The following is a 15,962-nucleotide window of genomic DNA, read 5'->3' on the forward strand; positions in this document are numbered from 1 at the left end:
TCTTAAGAGGTTCTGGTGATGGGCAATAAGGGTTGGCAATTCCCTCCAACTCGTGTATCTCCCAGGACAACGTCCTCTAACCCTCGTAACTTACAGGAAAACATCTTCCAACCCCAACATTTCCCGGAGAACTTCCTCCAAATCCTGCATCCTCAAGAAGAACCTCTAACGACAACTGTACCTTTCATAGCAATCCCTCTCAACTCATGTATTTCATGGGAAACCATTTCACAACCCTTTTATCTTACAGATGAATTTCCTCCAAAACTTTTGCCCTAGAAATGAGCTTCCTCCAAAACTATCACCTTATTACCTACAGATGAACTTTCTCTACAACTTTTACCTTAGAAATGAACTTTCTCCAAAACTTTTACCCTAGAAATGAACTTTCTCCAAAACTTTTACCTTAGAAATGAGCTTCCTCCAAAACTATTACCTTACAGAGGAACTTTCTCCAAAGCTTTCACCTTACAAATGGACTTCCCCAACTCCAATATCTTTTAGAACAAACCCCCTTCCAGATCCCCGTGTCTCCCACATCCACCTTCTCCAACTTGCTTGGATCATCCAGAACAAACGACTCCCAGCCCCGTAACCCACAAAGCCAACCACTCCATTGTTAATCATCCAGGACAAAGTTCCCCATCCCTCCATTTTCACAACTTAAAACAATTTCCGTCTCCCAGCATGACCCAAACCGAGGGAACCAGGCATTAATCTTTGACGTATCCTTCCTACAACCTCGGCAAGAAACGGTGGCCTTCCCAAAGCAAACATGAAAATTTAACTCCTTTGAAAAGATTTTATATGATATTCACCACATCTTTTACTTAATTGAATTACATAAAACTGATGGTGCTACCTTTCATGGGAACATGACGAGGGAAAAGCAATCAAAAAGAACGTAAAATGCACATGAGAGTCAGTGCGAGAAGAAAACAGACGGATGGAACTAGAAATAATAATCCTGAATTTACCTGTACGATAATTAATATTTTTTTGTTCCGCTAAGAGCGCTAATCATCGAGTTCCGCGTAATTAGCGAAATGAGGCAATGGCTCTGTTCCGTACCACACTGCTAACCCCAGCGCCATCCAATGGTATGAAATTACCACACGGGGAGGAAGGGTACAGCTCTCGTCACGTCCTACGGTGTGAGAGTACAGTCTTTATCTCCATAACACCAGCGGTGCCAAGCTGAAATACTACGAGGGAGCACTAAGGCGTTCCTCTCTGGACCAATGGCATGATCTTGGCACACGGAGGGAGGAAGTACCTTTCTTCAAGAGAAGCCTCACTATCTGGGATAAAATGGTGATCTGACCCATTAAGAGAGGATATGCCTTCTTCAAGAGGGAAACCTCACAATCGGGATCAAGAGAGTGTACTATCTTGACAAAGGAAGGAAGGATATGCCTTTCTTCAAGAGGAGGACCTCACTATCTGGACCAGAGAGTGATGATACAAGAGGTGAGGATGTGCCTTTCTGCAAGAGAGAAAACCACTAAGATGTGGCACGGTCTGGACACCTGAGATGGAGGTGGTCTTTATGAGAACCACACTACATACACACAGCAAAATTTACTGTCCTCTTGACCAAAATCATGGTGCAGACTCACAACAAAGAAAGCTGTCCTCTTAACTAGAACAATGGTATGCCTTAAAAACAAAAGAAATAGTGCACTTAATTAGAACCATTGCATTAGCTCACAACGAAAGAGAATGTCAACCACAACTCTGTCGCGAGTTCAGAACAGAGACAGGATGTACGATTTTCCTCAAAAGAAAACATGTACCATAACTCAGAACGAACCATGATATAAGCTCATAAACAACCACAGTGCTTACTTACCTCCCTGTGAACAATAAGGTGTTCTACCATGTGTCTGGATCTTACATGACGAGGGAATATCGTGAGGACCTTTCCCATAAGGCACTGTGCCATACTGTCATGGTAGTGGCCTGTGTTAAACCTCTTAAGACACTACCTTCTTCACTCGTGTTATAAAGGAAAACACCATGATCGACGGATACTCACACGAACTCAAAAGAGGCTCACATACGCCTATTTCGCTCACCAACCTCACACGATTTATCAGTAGCAGTCGTCGTCTTTACGAGAGATCTGGGTCACCCAACACAATTTCTGCGAAGAGAAGACCACCTTAGGACCATCCTAGCCAAGTTCGGTCCAAATTGGCCCAGTAATTCTACAAAAATAATATGTAAATGTGAGACGTTAATGTGCCGGATGTATCTTTATAGCAACAGCGGCTATTCTGCCAGGTGGTCGAGGTCATCGTAAACGAGGAAGTCATCCAAACCCAGTTCTGAGATGGGACCACCTTTACACAGAAAATCCTCCCGGGCAAGTATGGTTCACCCCGGACGAGTAGCTTCCGAGGAGACAAATGAAATGAGGGGAAAAAAAAAAATAATGAAAGGACAACAGACGGCCTTGGTAATGAGTGATAACAGGGCCACACTCCCCTACTCCACAGTCTTCTTCTGGTCTTCTGGAATATATATCGATTATCCATATGAACTTAGCAGACGTAGATCAGATGATATCAGAAAGGTTTCGCTTTACGAAAGTCACTTTTTGCTGCAACAACGACACATACCTAAGACTATGAACCACAACAATACCGGAGTGCATAATCAGTGTGTTTTTACTCCTGTTGGCAGGGTCTCTCTCTCTCTCTCTCTCTCTCTCTCTCTCTCTCTCTCTCTCTCTCTCTCTCTCTCTCGATTTGACCTCCTGAGCATACCTTAGGTTTCCTTATGATCTGTGTTTTGATACAGCAATTCATGATAATCTTTATTTTGCTTTGATGATTCTGATCTTCTCCTTTTCTGTCTTGTCTCCTTCATGTATCACACAGCTGGTGCCTGTATTTCCAATAGCCGCGTATGATGTTAAGAATTACAGTCATATTTGGGTATTAACCTCTGATCTTTCGTGGCTAGCGTTGCTGACTATGAATCACACGACGGTGTGTCAAGGTTCAAATCCTAAACAGGGAAGCCCTCTCACACCAGACCTACCTGCTCGTCCTCCCATCAAAGCTTGTCGAGAAATGGGTGCCTGGGTGACACAGGCAAGGGTATATATACATCAAAGACAAAGTTCTATAACCACAGCCTCTGGAACTTTTTGATATACATTAACATAAAATAATCGTGGTTTCTCATGAACTGCCGAGGGATCTGTGCCATTTCGTTTGTCATCTCGATGAGACATTTACATTCGCTACACATTTCCCGACCTCTGGACGGCAATGTTTGTTGTTCTGATTGGATAAACACCGCTCAATGATAGCTACATGTGCCGGGGTGAATGGAAATCGTCAGCGCTGGGTATTCAGAATCTCACTGGGTCACTGTACAAGTCAATATGTAAGAAAGACACGTATTTGGGGCGCCGGGTGCGTGTTGTGTGCTGCACATAGTGATCTGGAGAGCAACGTGCAGCGCCCACAAGTCTACTCTCAGAGCGACAGGAAATGCCTGAACAGTTGGCAAGTGAGATACACTAGATCAGTTAGTGTTATCTACGGATACATCCCCTGGCAACTCCGCCAATACCCACTATCGGTAGCTTCTTCACTACTCGCCATCACCACCAACTTCGTCGCTTCTAACCACCATATTAGCAGCTCCTTCGCAGCTAAGGACCATCAACAGCTTCTTGGCTACTAACTACCATCATTGACCTCGTTACAAGCCACCAGTTGTACTGTGTCTCTCAACGACTTTGACACCAGCTCTCCAACATCCCCCAATACTAGCACTCAGCAATGAAGTGCACAAACTCCCTCATCCTGTAATCTTTCTCACCAGTAATTGCGTCAATGCACGCATCCGAAACACTCCCTATCATCAGGGGTAGACCATATGATAGGAATGGGGAAGGACATAAAAATAATCCGGTCACCAAGACAATCACCAACACTCCCATCACCATTATTCGACACACTGCAACCCTCACCATCAATCCCATCTGGACCACTTCACCTATGAACACTCTAATCACCATTACTAGACATAACGTAGCCATCACCGATCCCATCTGGACCATTTAGCCCATCACCAACTTTCCATCATCTGAAATGCCGTACTCATCACCAACGTTCCTCAACATTCCCTCCTGACCCTATGCACCCAGCACTACCATCACCAAACACACACACACACACACACTGTACCTACACTACACCATCACAGCCACTACCCAGTACCTGGACTCCACCATCAGAGCCACTACTTCGTACATACGCTCATACACTCCACCAGCATAGCCACTACCTCGTACAAATTCTCCACTATCAAAGCCACTACACAGTACATACACTCCTCCATCAGAGCCACCACACCCATCGCCATTAACACTCCCCCATTACCATGTGATCCATCACCAACAGTGCCTTCACATCCTCCCCCCATTATCACCAACATTCCATCACTACACCCTACGCTACCACCAACACTTCTCCAACATGCTTGGACAACCACAGTCATCTGGACTGCTTCTAACACACAATCACCATCATCTGGACCAGTACACCAACACTCCCCTACCATCAACCTGAACCTCTCCACCAACGACCATTCCTCCACAATCATCTGAACCTGGTACACCAACACCAACACACTGCCACAGTCATCTGGACCGATGCGCTACCATCAACTGACGAACACACTCTTCTTTACAAGTCGTTAAACACCGTCATTACCTCCATGTTCAGCCTCGCTAACAAATCACCCGACATGGTAACATGTTCTGGGACAGAGACTGACGAAACGCCGAGTGTCATTCGTTATTCGTGTCATTTTTCCGAACAATGATACGAGTCCACAAGAGACAGGCAAAAGTATGCAATGTTACGAACATGTGACACGCGGGTGTTTCAGTGCGGCCCACTAACTACACCAGCAAAAGACTAACAACGGATACAGCCTGATCATCGCTCGTACTGCCAAGCTGATGGTAATCCTGTGGTATTAAACTAAACCCTATAAAGACGTGTGCTTGGCGCTGGTGTCAGGACCAGCTCCTCGTTGAGGCGGACGACCTGTGAACTGAGTCCGTGTTATTACCAGTGATGAATCTCACCATCACACTCATGAATCATCCATGATTGATGGAAAGGTTACCAGTGGCCAATTTGTAATATGTTTTGAGGTCGTCTCATTTTTTCGACGGTAATCCTCACACATCATCTTCTTGCCCCCTTGATCTTCACATGGATATTCCAGCCTTGTTTTTCCCACCTCACTCTTTCTACCTATATTACTATTCTTATTAGGTTGATATATTTTTCCTTTATATAATCTGTCCCTAATTTCCATTTAACTTCCATTCAGTCATCAACGAAGAGAGAGAGAAATCGAAGTGACTCTCGCATTATATATTCTACATCACAACTCTACAATCCACCAACACAGTCTATAGTTTTGGGCCGCAAACTCAGTCGTCCGAGCCTCCATAAACACAACCTTTTCCTTATATTTTTCCTTACACTTAATGGCACTCCTTACGCTGTTCCCACAGTGTCATCCTATAGAACACAATAATGCTTGAGAACCCTCCTCTACCTCCTCATTTCTCTTGCTCTCATGCATCATCTCCCTCGTCTTAACATTACTCCTAATCTATCAACCATATGTCATCTCTCATACCCACTTTGCTCTTGCCAGGCGAACTCTACCCTCCCTTCTGTCTCGTATCCCTTCTTTATCAGTCTTTTCCTTCCAATCCCTCTACCCTCCGCTCACCCCTCCATCCACAGAACCTTCAGACTCGGTACTTCCCCAACTGACAGTTGAGAGGGCACTGCTGTCACTCTCACACAATGTTATGCCGTCAACCTTCTCCTGCGGCAGGGTTGGATCTCTGGTTAGCCTCCTCCCGCGCTCACACTAGCTCATGGGAGGAAAGAAAATACTGGAGGAGGAGGAGGAGGAAGGAGAGGAGGACGAGAAAGACGAGGACGAAGACAACGACGACGACGTACGTGAGGAGCACATGGGAAGGAATGACAACAGGAGACCTGACGGTCTACGACGAGGCTATTTGCATTCAATGCTAATTTGCAGCAATTAGAAACAACAGTAAAGGAGGAGGCACCTCCCTACCCACCTCTCCCTTCGGCTCAACTGCTGGCAGGAGGAGAGAAAAAAAAAATAAATGGTAGCCAAACAATATGGTAGAGGAGACTAAAGTATGAGAGAAAGATCTTCCAGTTGGATATTTACCAAAGAATACAAACGAATACAAACAGCAACCAATAACTGGGTCCTCCGATGATGTTTGTGGCAGTGGAAGAGATCACAGGCTGAGGAGACTTAACAGGAAACTTGTATACAAGATAACGTAAATGAGAACACTCGTGCACTTAAGGTTATCCACCAGGTTATATCTTAAACGAATTTACAGTTTTGCTCTCAATTACTGCAACTGGTAAGTCACCCCATTTATTAAAAGTTGCGGAAGAAAAAGTATCTTGCTTCATTCCGAGGTAAATTCTTCGACCGAGACTCTGCAACCGATCACCACATGTAGACACGGTCGACAATTGGTATATCTAAACTCAAGTCAACTGTACCACCACTCAGCGCCTCAATCCTGCGTTTGGACTACATCTTATTCAGCATTGAAATCGCCGGCCAATTCCCCCCCACCGCATTGCAATTCAAGGCACATCGACATAATCTACACAACGATCATTCAGGATCAAGAATCCGAAGCACGCTCGTAGCTTGGCAATGTCTCGCTAACCAGCGCCATGGGTCCTGGTAATGATGGGCTGTTGCGGAATCAAAGTTATTGTCGTTCGGGGCTTACCCTCTGGACAGGACGGGAGAGCTGATACCCATCTGAGAACCGGTTAACCAAATGTCCCTTCCCGGTGCCAGTGAGTCACATGACTTGGTATGCATATACGTGTGTGTGTGTGTGTGTGTGTGTGTGTGTGTACATAACGACGCCGCGAGATACGGGCTGGGTTTCCTTGCCACAACGGTAACGAAGAGACTTCGTTACTCGACTACAGAGGTCCGCTTATACTGATGGAGTAAGTGTGCACATCTCTAGGGACGTTGTCTCTGTGTGTCGCAACAGGCGACTGAGAGAGGTAGGCTGTGAGTGGGGGGAGGCAGAGGTGGCTATCCTCACCTTTTCTGCATTCTCACGTGCTAAAAGTATGAGCGGAGGGCAAGTCAAGCGAAGATAGTTTCTCTGAGGTTCAGTCCTATATTCCTGAAGCCACAGCTGGAGAAAGACAAGCAGGTACGAATTGAAGATATAAAAGCGTCTTTATGTGGACTTCCCAAATAATCTACATCTCTCTCTCTCTCTCTCTCTCTCTCTCTCTCTCTCTCTCTCTCTCTCTCTCTCTCTCCATACATATATATATATATACATATATATATATATATTTTTTTTTTTTCCCCATACATATTCGCCGTATCCCGTATGAGCCAGGTAGCATTAAGAACAGAGGAGTGAGCCTTAGAGGGAATATCCTCACTTGACCCACCTCTCCGTTCCTTCTTTTGGAAAACTGTAAACGGGAGGGGAGGATTTCCAGCCCCCGCTCCTTCCCCTTTTAGTCGCCCTGTACGACACGCAGGGAATACGTGGGTAGTATTCTTTCTCCCCTATCCCTCGGGATTATATATATATATATATATATATATATATATATATATATATATATATATATATATATATATATCATACAAACCTCCAACGGCCAGGATCGAACCCGGAACCCTTGGCGTAGCGTATACCGTTTCTGGCAGTGACGCATTTACGGGCCACCCGAGGTCAAGCGCATATATATATATATATATATATATATATATATATATATATATATATATATATATATAGCGTTAACTAAGTGGCGTTCATTAGGCCATTCAATTGCCCGCGCCGTCTCAGCTAACAAAGAATTACTCGGGGAGAAACTCGTGTATATATGTCTCAATAATCAGGCAACGGCATATTCATTTAATGATTAATACGTGCGCTGTACACATGACCATCACATATCACAAAGCCTCAGTTCCATATCAATCGATTCACTGAGCGTTTATGTGGTCTTAGAATTACCCTTTAAAGCCTGGGGAAGTCTTAAAGGTAATTTGCGGGTCGGTCGATGTCGTACCTTGATGTTGATGGCTTTAATGGCCCCTGGCAGGTGATAGGTCAAAATCCCAACCGAACAAACATACAGTGTCAATAATGCAAAGGACCGTACAAATAATCTGGTCGATGGATTTCTAATACCCTTAAAGATTCCAGGCGCTAGCGAATGGTTGAGGGATTTCCAGGCGAAAGCACAAGGGCGAAGGATTCTAAATACCTTTAAGGAGTTCCGTGCACAAGCGAATGGTTGAGGATTTCCAGGCACGAGCGAATGGTTGAGGATTTCTAAGCGCTAGGGAATGGTTGATAGATATCAAATACCCATAAGTAATTTCAGGTGAGAGTGAATGGTTCAGTGATTTCAAATACCTATAAGGATTCCAGGCGCTAGTGATTGGTTGAAGCATTCCAAGAACCGTTAGGAATTCCAGGTGCGAGCGAATGGTTGAGGGATTTCATATAGTTTAAGGGATTCCAGGTGAGAACAAAAAAGGAAACGATGATCCTTTTTGTTCCTTTTTTCGAGGAACTCATCGCATTCTTTTCATGACGTATGTCACACTGTATGCACTACATATGCTTTATATAGCTCTAAATAACAAAGTGATATCTTAAATGTACTTTAAAATCTATATTTGATTCATTGTTGGAAGAGATGGACTTAATAATTCTTGACGTCTAAAGGAAAAAAAATAATAATAATGATAATGATAATAATAATGATAACGATGATAATAATAACAATAACAATATCATATCGATTGTAGATATTGTTTATCGTTTCTGATTATTGTCCTAACGATAACTTCCATCGGAAGATTAACTGGTTAAGCAACTGCAATGGTTGTTATTTCGCCTTAATATAGTGATATTCTTCGCAACTTTCAGTGAACTTTGATGAATGTTATTTTGGTTACTTTACTTTCGCAATAGAATTAATTACTTTCGTAATACCATTACCTTTACTTAAACTCTGAGTAACTTCGTGGAGTTTCATACCTAAGTTCAGAGAAAAAAATAACAAGAGAGAAAACTGATAGAGAGAATCGTTCCAAACATTTGTTAAAACCATCATGACATGCTTTTCGTCACCACGCCCGTCGTGGCAGCTGGAAGTGATCTCTGGCACTGTATTCAGTACATGAATTTTAACACCAGCTTTCCAAGTCACTGGAATGAGAGCTCTGGTTCTGAGCTTCACTCATCTGCAAGCACATGTCTATATATCTATATTTCAGCTACCTCAACAAGCTCGCTAGATTACAAGAAGTTCTCTCTGAAATTAGTTGACGGATAGGCCGTTACCATTTCGTAAGTTGATGTGATTACATATACCCGTACATGACTACATAACGAACAACAGAGTACCTGCTGTGAGGTCACATACTAGTGCGAAATGGCGCTAGGTTTTCCTTTTGAGGGTACGAACTGCGGGAATGCTGGCTGGTCGTCTACCGACTGCCGGAGTCACTCGGGCCGAGGTGGGCATTTTGTAAGAAGTTATGGAAGGATAGTTGATAACCTGTCGAAGGAGAGTGAATAACCTCTTCAGGTGTTCAAGATAATTTCAAGACCATTCCCGCGCTCACTACAAGTATGAACCTTGGCGACGTGTGCAGTGAAGATTTGTCAATCTTAACACGGGTGTAGATGGTCAGGGCATATAATATTCTTTTTTTCCTTTCTCTGATTAGATGATCCACCTGAAAATGTTCTGTGAAGTTACCTGAGCCAGATCTACCCTGAAGGATCTTTACAAGTTAGTAGAGAAGAAATCAAGCATCTTTCTTTCACTCTGAATCATATTTGTGTAAGATCAACAAGTACCTCGCACGAGACGTCCACCTTTCGTTCAATACAGTCGCCGGTTCTCGACTTCACCAGACGATCGTCATGACCAATTTAGGTAACACGAGTTCCACTGCAACAGTGCTAACAGTAGTGTTAAGACACCGAATGACTAGAGGTTGTGTAACTTCCTCCTCAGCCTCGTTACCAAAGCTGACACGTACAGTACCGCGACCTCCGGGGTTACCATCCTGTCTTGATGCCGCTCTTGAGGATTCCAGTCACTGAAGAGTGTCAAGCGGGGCAACTACCGACTCAGTTATGTGTACAGCATCACTTTTTCTCTTCACAGTAAGGCACCAGATTGATGACGTAAGGTTTTACGCTTCTCGAAGGTAAACATAACATCATTTCGACATGAACATCTTCGTCAAGTTTTACGGAAGCTTTTCAGCACAATGATTCAGGTCTTAAGCTCGACGATACGACCACTGAATATGAGCTGCTACGAACCTGGAACTCGATGGAACGACCCTCTGAGCAAGACAGCAAGACTCTCCAGCGATGATGGTCTCGCCTTTGACCCAACCCTAAAAGTTCAGGTCAAAGGCCAGTCCATCATACCGGAGGACTATGCAAACCCATCCTCCAAAGGCCGAGATGTCACTACTCTTCTGATGAACCTACAAGGCTGCTCTCCGCTCATCATCATCCAGTCCCGGTGGCCAGGGGGGGAAGGTCAAACCGCTTCAGTCCATTCGTTAACGTCAGTGGAAAAGAGACTGCGGGAACCACGGCGACCCATACCAAGTGGAGGAGGTGTGGTAGTCGAGTGAGAGACAAAGGAGCAGGAGGAGAGAGGATGAGGATCGCGAGTTAATCATACTCTCTGAACATCCTCTTCTTTCAGAACAGTATCACACCACGAGGACAAGAAATACATATGTGACCTGTCAGGCAATATATTTACGACAATGTACTTTAGTATCACTTCAGTTGGATGGGTTATACAGCCTACAGGCTGTTGATGCTACGGGTGTCTGGGCCAGAACTACAGTGCCCACATCAGCTGATGCAGTATGCATCACAGAGGTATCATTTTCCTTCACGAATAGCAGATTACATATATATTTAACACTAGGTAAATTTCACAGGTGAATCTTCTATTCGGTCGTCTTCCTGGCCGCACTTATAACTGAAGCCTCTTAAGATGGACTCATCCGGCAGATGATTTGCCACACACATTCCAGGACCTTTGGAGCCGAACAATGTTACATCATCCCGTTGTGTATTGGATCAGAAACACCTCAGACAATACGTCAAAAGACTATGCTAAAGCGCCTGAGAGCGATGTCCACACACACACAACAACATCTCAGCTGTCACACGACAACAGACCCAGTGCAATGTGTGGCTTCTCTCGTATATACTTCACTTCCGCCCTTCCCCACCAGGATAGCGCGACTAGGATTCGAACCTATGCAGGAGTGACCTCTGCCGGCCCGTGAATGCGTCAGACCAGCAGCTCTAAAGCACCACACCACCACGGGCACTTTACGGTACTACCGTCTCCATCCTAACCACCTCGGCGTAGCGCCATCGATCACGGAGAACCAGTTGTCCGTATAATGGATGGGCTCGGCGAGATTTATCGGCCCCCTTTGCTCCTGGCGCGTGCGCAAATAATGCCAAACTCACAGATGATTCACTAGCCAACGAGTGATTCTCACCCCTCTTTTCCTCCCCTACCCCAGCGATATCCACCCCTCTTCTACCACCCCCGAGCGTCCATTCCCTACCCTTCCCCTCTCTCTTGCTCCCCTACTGTATAATTACCCGGTCGTCACTTCCCGTGGTAAAGCGCCTCGTCCGGTGCTGCCTGAGCCGCCCCACTCCCACCAATCACACCGCGAGCTACCAAGTACGTCCCGAGCGACGCATCCAACACTTTCTCCCGTCCCGCCTTGATAAACACCTTTTATCCCTTAAACCATAAGGTTCAACGGTGAACCGCCCGAGGGGCACTAGTATACGTCCCTCTGGTCGCGATAGGATGTTCAACAGCTGCACAAAAGAGTTCAGCGCGCGTGTTAACCTTTCCATTCTCATCTGTTTCCTCCGACCTGCCATTGTGTTCACTCATCCCATTTTCTTTGGTAAGGTGCGGAGACTTGGATTGTTTTACGACATCATGAGGAAACACGGGGGGTAGATGACGGCTCCAAAAAGAGAGAAGAAAAAGCCTCACTCAATTGGTGATCCACTGATGCAATGGGGGAGTGTTGTATCACTGAACACAAACGAAGACAAATCAGGTCCAGATCACTTATAAGAATACCTTTTCTAGTATATATATATATATATATATATATATATATATATATATATATATATATATATATATATATATATATATATATAACACTCCTAGAGCCCCTTTTATTGGCTCCTACAGTACCAAGGCTGCGCTAAAATCAGTAGCAGGGAAATGATGAATTCCTGTAAAAATTCCTTGACATGACTTTTCACACGTGATTTAACCCCATGCAAAGTCTCCCGTAGTACACACACACACACACACACACACACACACACACACACACACATACACATACACACGTAACCTCGATATCTGAAGGGCGACTATCCAAAATATTGACAGTCCATCACTATAACACGGTGGTGTTGAGTGCGAAGTTTTCTCTGGTCAGTTCTGGGACCAGGCAGGTGTCGTCCCAGTGAGCCGCCGTCAAAGCGCTGGTCTCACTTCAAGGTGTGGCTTATGGTGAGGTCCTTATGCACTGGCGGAATGCCTGTATGAATCCATTGCAAAAAGGCAAGGGGAACAAAATTCAGTGTTCGAACTACAGAGGCATAGGTGTGTTGGTTGAGGTGTTGGTGGCGTGCACAGAGCAACAGACAGGGAAGGAACAACGTGGCCTCAGGAGTGGTAGAGAATGAATGGATGATCAAGCGTTAACTTGCTGTAATCTGTGTGATCAAAACTTAGAGAATGAGAAGGATTTGCATGTGGAATTTATGGACCTGGAGGCACCGTGTGATAAGGGATCACAGATTCTATGGTGGAGGGTGTTACAAACGTATGGTATGGTAGAAAAGCTACTCGTAGCAGCGGAGAATCATCATCTAAAGTGTGGCCTGCGCGCGAGTAGAGATTGGTTGGCGAGTGATACCAGGCAACGGTGAATCTGCGACAAGGGTACATGATGTCGCCAAGGCTGTTTGATGTGTTTATGGACAAAATGGTGAAGGACGTATTAAAAGCGAGTGACTTGGACAGAGGAAAGGGTTTGCAGTCTACTGAGAACCAACGGGCCTGGGAGGCAAGCCAGCTGCTCTTTGCTTATGTAATTGTCCTGGTCTGGTGACAAACCCCTATAAGAAGCTGCGCAAATGCTTGAGAGAATGTAAATATAAGTAAGTTTAAAACGTTCAGTAGGGGATGGAGATAGGTAATAAAGTAAGGGTATAATGTTTATCATAGGAGAGAGACAGGTTATATGGGGTGTCGGTTTGAACTGGGAGAAGCTGGAAGTTGTTATAATGTATTCTAGATACCTGACAGCGGGCAGAGCTATGGATGGACTCATGGAAGCAGTTGTAGTCACTAGATGCGTGAGAGAAGGCTAGATCTTGGAGGCACTGAGGGGTATGTTTTAAGAGAAGTCACTCTCTGCGAGACCTAAGATGGGTATAATTCAAGGTATAGTTGTCTCGCTGGTGATGCATGGATGTAAGGAGGGGATCACGGATACCAGAGTACGCAAGAGGGTAGATGTGTTGAAAATGAAATGCTTGATGACCACATGTGTTGTGAGGAGGGTTGATCCAATAAGAGATGACAGGGTGATAGAGAAGTGTGGCAGTAAGGATAGTGTGGTCGGGATAACTGAAGTAGGCGGATTGAAACGGTCGGGTAGTGTGGATGAGAAAAGGGAAGGAGAACGTGTCATAAAAGTGTGAGGCCAGAGGGGAAAGACCGAACAGAGATACCTTCAGTGATGAGGACTTGATCAAGAAGGAGGGCGTGAACATGAACGGGATAGAGCAAACTGGAATCCACGGGACATGTTGTCAATGGGTTGATCAAGGGCATATAAAGCGGTCAGGGGAAACCACAGAAAGGTATACGAGGCTTGGCTGGGCTCTGGTGTACATGACAGCTAGAGGCGGGATGTGAGCAAATGAGGCCATTCTTCTTCTGTTCCTGGCACTTACTCACTATAGGGGAAATTCTGAATACACACACACACACACACACACACACACACACACACACATATACACACACACACATATAAACACACACACATATAAACACACATATATACACACACATATATATACACACACACATATACACACACAATATATATATATATATATATATATATATATATATATATATATATATATATATATATATATATATATATATATATATATATATATATATCAAAATAGTTTTACTATTAACAATGGAAAACAAAGTCAGAACATTCAAATAATGAAGTTAAATCCATTCACGAAATAAAAAGCACGCGAAGCGAAAACATGGCAACAGACTTGAAAATCTAAAAGAAAAGATATGATACAAGCATCGACAATAACAGAAGTCGAGACATGCATTCGCACGTCACGACTTAATGCACGTAATATGACACACATCAACGAAGTGACTGATCGACGCGAAGTCACTGCACCTAGAATTAACCCCCTGACTCTTGCGCACCACTGAAGGTATTTACTTAGCAACAGAGACTAACCCCACAGCCTGTGTATTTTACCCTCCCCGAACGAGGGGCAGATAACCTATAAATAGCCGAAACAAATCACGGCAGCGTAATTGATAAAAGAGCAGCCTTGGGTTCCGTAGTTTGGTCTCAGCCAGCCCTCATGGGAAGCCCTAATCACGTTAGTGCACACATCCTAATTGTGTTATAAACTCGGTTGACCCCCTAATTTATGTCAGTAGTCACGTCCCTTCCCCGTTATTAGACAAACTTAGCTTTCACAGCGCCGTTGTCTCAGTCACTATCTGCCCCCCCCCCCCCAAACTCATTTCCTCTCTCCATAAATTCATGTCATCCAAGCCCTCGTGTGTTACCTTCGGATCTACATGATTAACACGGACAATGTGCAATTCCAAAACAATCTTGCGTTGCCCTAAGACCTCCTTCCGCTCAAAGTAGTGTATCAGAAGGAATGCATGTACGAATCATACACTCAAACATGGAAAAAAGTATAGCCATTATCTTGTCCCTTTCCTCAAATGCACAAACTGTTTTCTTCGTGGACCCGTCTGAATAAATGTTTGAAGAACTAGTGACACGTCCACACCCTGGGTTAGGAGATTACCTTAAACAGATATCAGAAGTGGAAACGCACCAAAAAAAATCCAGCATAAGGACTAGAAATATCTGGGGAAAAAGAGAAATCTTTAACACGAAGGAAACCTTTGTGATAAGAATATAGAAAACGTGTAAGACTAATTTCAAATTGATTAACCTCTGGCCTGCACCTGAAAACGGTGTCTGTGGAATGTTGAATAAGTGAAATCTCTAAATTTGTCGACAGGATGAATGTTAATGAAATGGTACGGGCGTCGATAAAAATGCCACGAGTGGAGACAGAATGTTCATTAAACTGAATAAGAAAAATCACGAAAGAATGCAACTCTAAAAGAGACGACATGAGGGCAGATATCCTAGACCATCAATGTCTTCATCAACATACACGGCTTGGCTTACGCGTTTTCAGGTCAGGCATAGATAAATGTGTTATGTACGAGAATGGGAGAAATGTGTGTGTGTGTGTGTGTGTGTGTGTGTGTACTTTATGGGGAGTGAGTTTTTAACGTGTTACTCTCTCCTGTTCTGTATGTGATTACTAATTATGATAGTTAAGGTCAGAGAAATTCATACTCATCGCCCCCTCTACCATCCATATATGTATATATATGAAATATTTCGATACATACAGAACTCATTATATAGCT

At 44.2% G+C, this 15,962-nt stretch overlaps 1 long non-coding RNA gene across 1 annotated transcript in view; it reads right to left on the reverse strand.

The window, feature by feature from the left end:
• LOC139752889 (uncharacterized) overlaps positions 1 to 15,962 on the reverse strand; it is a 374,147-nt gene that overhangs the window by 170,215 nt on the left and 187,970 nt on the right. The gene's annotated exons all lie outside the window — the stretch shown is intronic.

The sequence above is a fragment of the Panulirus ornatus genome, chromosome 2 (assembly GCF_036320965.1).
Source record: "Panulirus ornatus isolate Po-2019 chromosome 2, ASM3632096v1, whole genome shotgun sequence".
NCBI classification, from domain to species: domain Eukaryota; kingdom Metazoa; phylum Arthropoda; class Malacostraca; order Decapoda; family Palinuridae; genus Panulirus; species Panulirus ornatus.